General features: G+C 39.9%; 2 long non-coding RNA genes across 3 annotated transcripts in view; one reads left to right on the top strand and one right to left on the bottom strand.

Moving 5' to 3' along the window:
• The window catches only part of LOC122975027, a 245861-nt gene extending 236385 nt beyond the window's left edge, over nucleotides 1-9476 (top strand). The window contains exons 2-4 of one of the 2 annotated variants that reach the window (XR_006400543.1): nucleotides 6148-6271; nucleotides 6840-6968; nucleotides 8432-9476. This is a non-coding gene — a long non-coding RNA (uncharacterized LOC122975027). Of the gene's footprint in view, nucleotides 1-6147; nucleotides 6272-6839; nucleotides 6969-7152; nucleotides 7683-8431 lie in introns of those variants that run through there. The other variant, XR_006400544.1, reaches the window with a different exon arrangement.
• Nucleotides 9477-11112: 1636 nt separating this feature from the next.
• On the bottom strand, nucleotides 11113-12211 carry LOC122975030. The gene is made up of 2 exons (XR_006400547.1): nucleotides 12089-12211; nucleotides 11113-11973 (listed from the first exon to the last, which is right to left on the bottom strand). It is a non-coding gene; the product is annotated as an uncharacterized LOC122975030 (long non-coding RNA).
• Between the last annotated feature and the right edge of the window lie 550 nt (nucleotides 12212-12761).

Below are 12761 nucleotides of genomic sequence, written 5' to 3' on the forward strand. Positions count from 1 at the left end.
TTCTTCTTCTTCTTCTTCTTCTTCTCTCCATCCCTGAGCCCACCTGATGTAGCCAGTTCTCACGAGCACCTCCAAGATTTTTTTTTTTTTTTTTTTTTTTTTTAATAATTTTCCATGATTAATCTTTGGGTGGCGATATATCATTAATCACTACATAAGGTGGGGAAACAGAGGCATGTGGTGGTGCCTCCTCCTCCTCCTCCTCCTCCCCTCCCTGCGTAAATAGCGACTACACTGTGGGAACTGTATTGTTGGATTGTGGATGTGTAGCATCATGTGCATGGTGGTGTCACTGTTGTTGGGAAGCATGCCATCTTTCTTTTTTTTTTTTTTTTTTATTGAAAGGGGTGGGAGGTGTAGCCTAAAAAAAAAAAAGCACCAGGATGTGTAGTGTGCAGAAGCGAATATAGTCTAATGTAATAATATCATAAAATAATAATAAAAATGTGTAAGTATATACATTTATTCTTATTATTGGATCATCATTCTTTGTTTGGAAGTCATCATTGGCACGGTGCCCGCGCATCTCTGAATTTTTTGGATGGCGCTGTGTTTAAACTTGGGCATGCTCACCGTGCCAGGATAAATTTGCATTTTATTTGCAGCTGTAATTAGCTGATCAGCATCTCTCTCTCTCTCTTTCTCTCTCTCTCTCCCTCCCTCTCTCTCTCTCTCTCTCTCTCTCTCTCTCTCTCTCTGTCTGCCCATCTTTCTTCTCATTATGATTTAGTATTTTCGCCTCCTCTTTCACTGCCTCTCCCCAATCCCTCATTTTCCAATGTCCTGGCAACGCCACCAGATGTTTATCGCTTTTATACCCAGGGACACTGCCATGTCAAACAAACCGGGGGATGGACACTTACAGGCGGCTGGGTATCCAGGCAGGCCCTCCCTCTCTCCCTCTCTCTCTCTCTCTTCCTCTCTCCTCCTCCTCCTCCTCCTCCTCTTCTTCTTCTTCTTTCCTGGCTGAGCAGAATAATCCTGGACTGGGTGGCCACTGTGGAGTCCAGTGAGGGTTTCATATGAAAGCAAAACAAAAAAAAAAACCCAACCAGGATCACGTTGGTTGTTGCGTAAAAAAAAAAAAAAGGTCCCCCTGAAATAGCCCGATTTAATTCACACTGTGAAAGAAAATCTTAATCTTTTTGTCTGTTCAGAAACAGGCCATATAGGTTGATGGGGAGGCTGATGCGGCGGTAGATAGAGATGTGGAGATTAGCCCTAATGAGATGCGAGGCTGGGGAGTTGGGGAGAGGCGAGGAGAGGAGAGGGGGGGGACAAACATCCAGGCAGGAGTCCTCCCAGGAGAGAGCCGCACAATGCAACCTGCCTGTTATCTGCAGGGGAATGTACTCTCTCTTTAATGAGCAGTCGTTTATTAAAAACACACACTCTTTTAACCTCATAATTGAAAAAAGAAGAAGAAGAAGAAGAAGAAATGGCTTTGCAGGAAGCGCCTCGACCCCCCACGTGGCAGCTGTGCAGCTTCCACTACACACACAGAGAGAGAGAGAGAGAGAGGACGTATACAGTAGCTATCTCCATGTAGATCACCTGTGTTGCAACAATCACAACAACACGTTAGAGGGGTTTTTGCAGAGCCCCCCCTCCCCTCGGTTGGCCATGATATACAAATATTTATCCACTGATAAGGAACCGCCACCATAGCAGATAACCTCCTATTCCACTGCGTCAGGACTCTTTTGTCTGTTACAGTCTCAGCAATTACAAAACATCTCTTCCCTCCTTCTGTAAACTTCTTCTTCTTTGCTTTTTAATTCGTTAAAGCGTTATTAGGAGACTCCCTATAAGCCGCTTTAGTCAATGACTGTTTGTGGGGTTGTGGAGTCTGGAAGAGAAAGAAAAGCAGAGGAGGAAAGAGAGAGAGAAGGAGGAGGAGGAGGAGGAGGAGGAGGAGGAGGAGGAGGAGGGGAGGGGGGGGAAGGCAGGAGTGGGAGGAGGGCCCCCCCACCCCAAAAAATAGATGAATGAATGAAAGAGTGGCTTGATTTTCCCCGCAATCTACGGAACAAATGGCTAACATTTAACGTTTACACCCTGCCTGGCGACTCACTGGCGCTGCGGGGCCGAGCCGAGCCGGGCTAAAGTGTCCCGAAAGCCTTTGGAAGGGTGTAAGTCCCCCGGCTATCGGGTTCTCCAGATCCCCTTTAAATGACTGTCAAAGAGGCAAATATCAAATTGCACGGGGGTCTCACTGTGGGGCCCCCCCCCCCCCCCCCCCCCCCCCCCCCCACCCACCTCCTCCTCTCCTCTCCTCTCCAGCCTCCCGCCACCCTCTCCCGCTCTTTCAGCCTGGCACCAGCAATGCGTTACTGTAATCTGATTACTTCCCCAAAAGCAGGCAGGGATTACCACGGGAAGTTTTTTATTATTATTATAAGACACCTGACAACAAATATCAAATGAAAAAATAGGTTTTAATGAAAAGAGAAGCAATTAGAAGCGATTTTGAGGAACTATTTCCCCAGTTTGAGACATAAATAATCTAACTAAGCATTAAAATAACTGCTATGAGAAGACAGGGTATTGGACGAAGCTATAAAGTGCGAATTAATCAATTAAAAAGCAGCTGAGAATAGTCCTGACAGCTCACTGTTGACTGCATGTTGCAGCGCTGCCAGTGTCATGAATGCATAGATTCTGCAGGTGTAGATGTGGTAAGTTTACACTGACAGTAACCTCAGAAACCAGCATCACACACAAGTTTATTACCAAGTAGGTTTACACATTCAAGGGATTTCCCTTATTGCGGTGCGTAGATATACTGTATATCTTATCGATATTTTCAGGTGTGATATATCAGCAAAATAAATAGATTTTTATCAGGTTTTAATGAATGTGTCGAGGGTTAAAATTCTCCACTTTGGCTTAGTCTAATTTAATAATACTACTACTGCTTAATAATCATTAAATTCAATTATTAATTATTAATTATTATCATTGTTCTTTCTGTTGTCCAGTCACACATCACATTATGAAATCACACCATATGAACACACATGTGAACTACTAGTGAGGTCAATAGTGCCACTGACAGCCTACACCAGTGGTACTCAAACTAAGGGTTGGGCCCCCTCTAAGGGGTCATAAGATGAATCTGAGGGGTCAGGAAACGATTAGCAGAAAGGGAAAGCAGTAGAAACATATTTCTGTTACACAAAGTTGTATTTATTTTCTCACATTTGGATGATTTGACATGTTCAGACCAATAAAAAGTATTAAAACAAAACAATCTGAAGAGGAAAAATCTCCTTTTTGGTTGAAGTGGACATGTGCAGCCTGTGTTGAGTGGTCACAAGTAGACAAATTTTTACTTTTTAAAGGGTCAAAAGCCAAAAAAGATTAGCAACCACTGGCTTCCACTATATCATGATTAATTAATATCTTTAAATGAAGATTTATAATAGAGATGTTTTCCTTATATGTTTAAAAAAAGATTCCTGCAGCTTTAAACTTAACCAGTCGGTGCATGTTTGATGGGTTTAATTTAAACACATCTGAAAATATGCTACATGTTAGCGTGTTGCTAATTAAACACTATTTAATCCACTCTGATAGTCCAGTAATTCAAGGAAAACAACAACCATTACTAGCCTGTATTTTTAGTTTCTATTTCACACAAAATAAGCATGAATCTGTATTTGATACTATTTTACCATCTATGAATCTCATCATTCAGGCTTATCTCAGCCTACAAAAGGTGAATATAAACTGCAGGCTATAAAATCTATAGTGGAATAATTTTCGGATGGTTCCCCAAGTTTCCCAAATTAGACACACAGTCTGTAGAAAATAACACATCCCTTCTTCTTCTTTTTTTTTTAACAGTGTATAGCCTTATCTACAAAAGGCCTATGCATTGTCATTAATCTTCACCAGGCTAATTAAATTAATCCATCGCCTCTTGGCATTGGAATATAACGACCACCACTAAATCCGCTGCAGGATAACGGATTTGTTTTTGAAAAAGAAGTTCCCTGCTTTTAATAGCTTACATAAAAAAAACCCCCACCAGGCCGGAGTCATTATCAGTTGATTTATTTATTTATATTTTATTTATTTACTTTTTTTTTCTAACCGGACGATTCCAGTAAAAATTCACCTTTTGGTGCGTTTTTTTTTTTTTTTAAACGGAAGGAGGCTGGAGAGTTTTGATTGACAGTCCGTCCGCGGGATCATGTTTAATCCCTGCCTCTCTCGAGCCTGTTCAGAACTCATTTCTCCACCGCGAGATGGGGGACTCAGATGGTTGCCGGGGCAACGGCGATAGTGCTAAGCCATTTCCATTTTCTGCGAAGAGGGTGGGTGGGTGAGGAGTGTGGAGGGGAGGGTGGTGGGTGGTGGTGAGGAGGAGAGGGGTGGGGTTGAGTGGTGGTGGTGGTGGTGGTGGTGGTGGGTGGGGTGGGGGGGGGACATTTGCAACAGAGGTCGTCGCAAAGTCATATACAATCACAGCAGAGGTGCGCGTGACTCTGAGAGAGAAACAGATTACTCGTTACTTTACTCAGAAGTCATGTGATTTAGTCATTTATTACTCATCACAGCAGCAGGAGGCCTCCTTCACTTCATTGTTGGAGGAAGTAGCAGATCAATAAGTAAAAGTACTGTGAAAAAATACTTTGTTACAAGTAAAAGTCTCGCATTCATGCAAAAAAATGTACTTAAAATATCAAAATTGACAGCAGTAAATGTTTAAAAATGGCCCCAGTAAAAGTAGCAGCACATCACTGTAAAAATACTTTGTTACAAGTAAAAGTATTGCATTCAAAAAGTACTTAAGTAACTGTATGTAGGCAACAAAATGTACTTAAAATACCCAAATTGAAAGTACTAAATGCAGAGAAATGTCCCCAGTGATAACTATAGCTGTCAAATAAGAGTACTGCATCACTCTAAAATACTTTGTTACAAGTAAAAGTATTGCATTCAAAAAGTACTTAAGTATGTAGGTAACAAAATGTACTTTAAATATCCAAATTCAAAGTACTAAATGCAGAAAAAATATCCCCTGTGAAAACTAGCATTTAAGTGCGATATTTATCTCTGGAAGGAGCTTAAAATACTCAAAATACGCCTAAAAGTATCTCAAATCTGTACTTAAGTACTGTACTCGAGTATATGTGCTTAGTTATGTTTCACCACTGTTTTAATGTTCTGTTAACTGGTTTAATCTCACAATAATCATAATTAACTGAGCTGAATTGTACTCTAGTCCACTTTTCTCAACATCATCCATTCACACTTATAAACTTGTTTTTAAATGATGTTAATTAGGTTGAATTCAGTCTGATTATCAGGTCTTCACTCAGTCATTGACAAACACAGCAGAGAGAAACAGATCTTTTGTCGCTTAACTGAAAAAAAAAAAAAGATTTATTCATTTGTACACATTATGGAGCAGGAGGTCTCACTCTGCTGTTACATCCTGCTCCCAAAATTGGCTTTTAATTAGTTTAATCTCACCTTGAATCTCAGTTTAAGAGCCGTTTTCTCCTGATACCTGAAAAGTTGACAGACATGCTTAACTTAACATCAGGTCATTAGAACAGGATCTATGTAGGTGGATGTAGAGACTACCTCTACTCCATAACAGAGCATCAGTAAACATTTTGCACAAAGTTGATGCATAAAACACTTATTTTATATTATATGTAACCAGATTTACAAGCCCATTAGAACAAATTGAAATTCAGAAGTGGTCCTTGTCATATATCTTATGATAAAAATCTTGTTTTGTAGGCAAACAGCATTCAAATCTACAGAAATTGTTTATAAATTCTGATGAAAATCCCCAAGTTTGTGAAAGATATATTTAGAAACTCTAAAGTTGTTTATAAAATGATATTTCCATTTGAAATATGGTGTTTAGGGTTAAAATATCTCACTAAATCATCTACAAGTAGCTTCAATGAGCCTATACAGTATATATACATGTGATACTGGAAGATAATGTTGATTAGGAGGATTTTAACAACCTGAAAGCTACTTAAAAAGAAACAAAAGGGGGTGAAACTGAGTGTTAAAGGGTTAAACTTGGTATAAAAAAAACCTGCCACACCTTAGCTTACCCATTTAGCATCTATTACATTTCTTCCTCCACCTTATTTCCTTTCTGTCTGTCTTCAGAGAAACAGGCGCACGGCGGCATCATCAGCATCCCGCGTGACGTCCACGAGAAGGTGAAGATGAACCGGCCTTTTTCTGATCAAAGCAGCCGTCTATAAAGCTCAAGGCTGGCCTTCCTAGGCGGGTATGTTGCCTTTTATTCTGAGGGGAACACACATACACACATCATACACACACACACACACACACACACACACTCCTCCTTCACTGCTACATTGAAAAAATGCTTCCACTTTCAATCAGGGTGCACAAACCTGCCATCTTTTTTTTTTTTTTTTGTTGGCATTTTAAATGAACTGTGCTTCACCTGCATCTGGAATACTGCACCTTCCTCCCCCGGGGTGCTGCTTATATACAACCAGGTTGACGGTGTCAGCGCGCCGGCAGGGTGCTAATGCACTGCTTGTTAGTTTTAATTAAGTAGCCTATAGCCTAGTGATCAGCGAGATCAAGGGCAGTTATTTAAATAAGAAGCACGCCGGGTCTCCAGTAAACTGCAGGCGAGAGTCTTGGCTCCAGTTCTGCTCCTTTTTCTCCATCACCTGGCCTCATTAATTCAAAACATCTTTGCCTTTCGGTCGACATGACACCACACCTGTCAGAACATAGCCCACTCCCTCAGTCAGTCCTGGCATCGGTGGTCTTATAATTTTTATTTTTCACAACCGACCAACTTTTTCTTTCTTTCACAGCGGAGAGCCACCGGCGTCTGCAGAGTTTATTTGGTCTGTGTCTACACGATAAAGAGGAAAGTTAGGTGAAGGACAACAATCTGGTCGAGGAGACCGATCAGGAGGAATAATGATAATAAGGCTAATAAGGTATCTCTCTCCAGCACATTGTTGAGGAGTTTGCATGTCGCCTATGAGGCTTCTTAAATTAAGCCACATCCAGCAGTTCTTCTTTTTTTTTTTTTTTTTTTTAAATATATTGAATATGCAAACATATTTGACAACGAATGGTATAATTGCAGATGATGCTTTAGGCCTGTATTTTTTTTTCCAGAATATTCAAACTGCCCTCCTTTCACATCACATCCCTAACAGCTTTTGAAAAGCTGATGTCTAAAAAGAATTGATAACAGACAGAGAAAGAGAGAGAGAGAGAGAGGGAGAGAGAGAGAGGGAGAGAGAGAGAGAGGGAGAGAGAGAGAGGGAGATCCGCAAGCAGAGAAGATAGAAGAGTTGCTTTCAGGCTAAATACAGTCTGACACAGTCAACACATCTGATGAAAGGTCGGGATATTGTTTCGAGAGTAAGCATAATATAGCTGAGTTACAGATTCTTCAAGGAAAAAAAAAATGGGTCTATTCTGCAGTTTTTATTCTGCAACTTTTTAGAAGAATATAATTTTATTGGAGGAAACATTTGGATTGGCTGCTCTCACAGCTGAACCAATCACACTGCGTCGAATGATTGATGAAGGTTTTATTGTTGGTTTTTTAATGATGATCTTGATAAACATGCACATACCAGAATAATGATAATAGTTTGAAGTTTTTATGCTATTTGAGCTTTTTTTTTTTTTTTGAATGAATACTTCCAATAATAATAATTGGAATAAATCCAACCAATCCATTTATATTCATTAAGAAATTTAAAAGATTAATTTTATTGCTGAAATGTCATTATGTTCTCTGCAAGAATGAACACACTGGTTGTAAATCATGACTTTATTCAATTTAATATGAAAAAAAAATAGTTGCATCGTGTGATATGAGTGTCCGTACGTATTTTATGTGCTCACAGCTTCGTAAACATTAACAGTGAACCCGGGCCGGATGTCAGGCCACACCCCCGACAATGATGTCACAGCAGGTGTTTCCCATCAGCTGTCGAAGCTAAATAACCTGCATCAATTGAGCATAATCATTTAAATCATTTAATGCAATCTGCAAAAAGGGGGTTAGGAAACTAAAACACTTAAGATGAGAGAGATCGTACTTATGGTTCATAAAAAGGCAAAATATTAATTGCATGGACGCACATTCAGCTCTCCTGCATGATAGCCAGACTATGACCTCCTCACCTTTACTGTCCACCTGCCTACAAAGACGACGCGCTACTTCCTGCGTCGTCGCTGAACGTTGGCGTCGAACATAAACGTCGAGGTGCAGAATCGTCCGGTATGGATGTAATTCTGAGGGACACTAGGCAGCAGTGGCTTGCATGTTTGTGTAACTGCAACACAGATATATTTTGCTCAAAACACTTCCTTAACTAGCTGTTATATGACCTTTTTAAAGGAGACATCTTTAATACCTTCTTCTTTTTTTTTTCTCCAGGCACAGTTTCATCCTGCAAACCCCCCCTCAAAGGATTATTTATGATGAAAGATAATGGCTAAGCATGACAAACCTCTCTGAAGCAAACTCAAACACATTAAAACATTATACAAAGCAGGCAGGAGCTACCGAGATTACAGATGATATGATAAAATAATTCCCAAAAGCACTTCTGAAAAATGCCAGTTTCAATTCTCGAAATAATATTTCTTTCCAAACAGCGATTCAGTTCAGACATCAGCAGTAAACTCATGAGGAGTAAGTCAAGACAGACAGACTCTCTCTAACATTCGGGTCCCTGTAGATGTCTACTGGTTTGACTTTTCATTATAACTTGCGCGGGGTCACGATCGACCAAAGCAAGACCGTTGCTCATTAGACACTATAATCTTATCAGCTCCTCTTCCTTCAAAAACATATCCATCACAAACTGTTATCCGTGAAAACAGATGATGTTGCTGTTAGATCTCTTTGACCTCAAAGTATTTCTTCCAACAAAAACAACAGGTGTAAGATGAAAAGTGTGACGACGGAGAAAGTGGTGGTGATTTTTTTTTTACTTAAGTGTACAAGACCGACTCGATTGAAGTGTTACCTTTTAACCTCATCAGCGAGGTTTGTGGTGAACTCGGTAAAGTCTTCCTCTCCGGAGCCTGATCGCAACCACCAGGATGGCTTTTTGAACTGGTTCTGATGATGAAAAGTAGAAGCACATTTGAGATTTCTCCCACCTAAAGGACACATAAACTGTATGTGAACTATTGCTGTAATTGTATTTGTTCCATAGGTATCAAACCTATACATCAGCACACGAGCATACGGGCTTAACAGATCTGGCCGGTGGCCTCATAACATCAACTACCAACTGCCGAGTTTAAGATGAGAGGAAAATATTGCGCCACAATCAGAGTTCACTACCTAACTCATGTGGAAAACATTCCTTATCAATTCTCCAACATACAACACCAAACTGCTACCGTCTGTCCACTTGGGCCAGTGTCATTTCTTGAGGAAACAGGAATAAATGCCAAAAAAAAAAAAAAAACGAAAGGCCACAATTTTCGGTTGATTGGTCTTATCATAGAGCAGAAATCTGAGAATGTCCAGGCCCGTCATTAACTCCGATCGGGAGGCAGAGATATTACAGCCAAATGTATAAAAGGGTTATGAGAGCTATCAGAGGAGAACAGTGACGTCATGATTATGTTATATTTAGTAAATGAAAGATTGGGTAATTTAGCCGTAGGGGTATAACCTCTGGTGAGGAAACTGCAACAAAAGCGAGGCTGCTGTTTTTTTTTTTTTTGTATTCAGGGATGTCAACATGGAAAAAGTAGAGAGAGGGAGGTTGGATGAAAAAGAGAGAAAGAGATTGAATAACTAGAAGCCCCCACAGGCGTCTGCCACTCATCTGCCACTCAACCGATGCAGATCCAGTTTGATTTTTAACTCCTTAATACTTGATTGTATTATCTGGAGCGTGATAAAAAAAAATAAGTCACTGTTTTCAGCCCGAGAGCAACAAAATGTCAGTCAGGAGCCGCAGCGATAGATATGCTAAAAGGCTTTCTGTGCTTCTGGTGCAGACAAGCAGATACAGAGCAGATTATGCTTTATTAGCTGTTCATGGAGACTTAATTGTGAGATCAAAGTTAACAGTGTTCCATCGGTGCGAGGCAGAGCAGATTTCATTAGGCTGAGAAATATCAGTGCAATAATAGTGTGATCTGCACACGGCGAGTTCAGACTGAGCATCTTAATTTTTTTTTTTTTTTTTTTTGGACCAAATTGGAGCAGGAAATTCAGCTACTTGCAGTCATTTCGGATGGTATTTAAAATGTTTTAAAACTTTCAAAATAAAAGTTTATGAGAAGGAAAAGATTAATTAATTTTCTTATATTAGTCTTATATTAGGCAGAGATATAATAAGCTCCCAGTGGGATTATAGTGAATGAAGCCAATAACACTGTTGCTGTACATGCAGCTGGTACGTAACAATCTGCATGAATGACAACTGGATATGAATGCTTGTAGAAACAGAGACGGCCTGTAAACTGTGATGGATGTCTACAACAGACAGTTTGAGTAATAATTTTACTATTTGCCTTTGTTTGATCTTCCAGACTAACCTGGAGGTTTGCTTAAAATCCGTCTGGTTGTCTCACTGCTTGTGTTTCGTGTCCCGTCAGACTATTTTGATGTAACGTCGCCGCACTCCCAGATCTCTGAAATTAACCTTTTGGAGAGAATGTTATTATAAATTGAATGAAAATAAGGCCCAAGTTGTAATAAACAGGAATTATCCTTTAAATAGACCACTCTGACATCATTTGTGTAGGTGGTGCTCAGGCTGATCAGCTGATGATCAGCTCATTTGATCTGATCTCAGGACTTCATGTTAGTATCTTAAAGGGAAACTTTGATATTTTTCAAACTGGACCTTATTTTCCCTTTGTTTTGTGTCTAAGTGACCAATAGGGGTTTCAAGAAGAAGTCTCGTTCTGAAAGAGTTGAGTTGTTGCAGGAAGACGCTTTCTGTACTCCAACACAACAAACTCCTCCCGACACTCCTCTGTCCAGATCTGTCATGGCTGAATATTTAGCTGATTTCGACAACAACTCCTGCGAGATTTCAGAACGAGACTTGAGACTTGGTGAGACACGACAACAAACAGACCAGATTGAGCAAAAGATAAAGAATAATGCTTTATTTCTCTGTATGGTCCTTTCCATAATGTTGTCAAGCACTTTTAGTGGACGTACATTGAACGTGCGCTGTTGCCCCGTCGGATTACATTGCGGCTCGTTTCGCAGCTGCCGGCTGAAGCGCTCTCACTCAATACTGGACCAATTTCAAAAAAATGTTGCCCTCATTAGTCACTTAGGCACAAAATGATGGGAAAATAGGGTCCTGGAGGGCCAATCAACAGGGAGGGAAGATGGCTACAGATCTCTGTTTTTTAGACATCCTCTCTGCAAAAAACACACGATTGGATTTCTCCAAGAGGAGCCAAATATATGAAATATTGAAATTTGTCCAGAGAAAATACTTTGTTAGAGAAATACTCAGATATGGACTTTGTGTGTGTGCATTTAAATAATAAATAGGAGCCTCTTTCTTCCACAGGAGCATTTAACAAACTTTTCTGTTCTGTTATATGCATTAAAAACTTGTCAGGTAACTATGTGATTGACAGGCTACGTTCTAAATTGAACACCGCACAGGAGGTGAGGCAGACTGCCATTGTTGCCATGGCGTTGACCCTATATGACCCCTGCTGTAACTGGCCAGTCTCAGATGACCGGCTCATTTTTTTATGTGTTGTCTGAGTGACGACATTCTTTTTTGTTCCCCTCAAATATCACGCACATAGTTGATTTATGTAAATATACATATATAACACATGAAAAACGCAGTTTGGTGCGTTTGACAGATATTTGACCGACACCAGCAGATAAGCAGCCATCCTTCGTAGAGTGGTAGGGTGGTGGTGGGGGGGGGGTCGGCCTGTTGAAGAGTTGACCCTGTGACCTTATAAAAGCTGTAGGTTAGAGGGTGAGGTTAGCACCGGGTCTCCTAAGGCTGCTCCTTCTTTGGACGGCATCAATGGAGTGTTGTCTTGAAGTGTGAAGAGAGGAAGTCTGATACCTTCTTACCTCACACTCACCGAGGTGTTTCTGCTCACTCCTGCTTGTCGTCGTTCAGGTGCAGTCAGACTGGATTTTGGAGGTCAAATGCCAAAAGAAATATTCATTTATATACAATTAACTGAATCATTATCATGCAATGTCAAGAAATACAAAGCTTGTTTTGCTCAGAGGTACCATTTGACATATTAAACACAAACTAGATTCATTACTTTCTTAAAGGGAATTTATCTCTATTTATTTTTAACTTTTAAAACTGCAGAAATTTGGATAAAAAGGAAAATAATAAAAAAAAATATCTGGATGAAGGGCTGACTTTGAAAATAGTATTTGTGACACAAAGACGCCGTCGTGGGACTTACAATCAGAGGCTCATTTGCATATTTTCATTTCACTTTCTCTTAATGTTTTAAGATAATTTTCTCAGTTGTTCTAGTCACAAAAAAAAACGTATTTATTGCAAAGTACAAAGATTAACTTCTTATTGTAGCAGGAAACACAGCTTTTAGGGGGGGCAGACCATAAAATCTAGGTAAAAGTTATCCTCTTTTTATAAAAAAAAAAAAAAAAAGAGAAAAAAACTTTACAAATACAAATTTGTCTTAGTTGAAAAGGCTTTTTGTGCTTCTAGTGCAGAGTGAAAGGACATATCAAAGGTAAATACTGCTCAAAATAATTCAGA

Source organism: Thunnus albacares, chromosome 23, assembly GCF_914725855.1.
Source record: "Thunnus albacares chromosome 23, fThuAlb1.1, whole genome shotgun sequence".
Taxonomy (NCBI): domain Eukaryota; kingdom Metazoa; phylum Chordata; class Actinopteri; order Scombriformes; family Scombridae; genus Thunnus; species Thunnus albacares.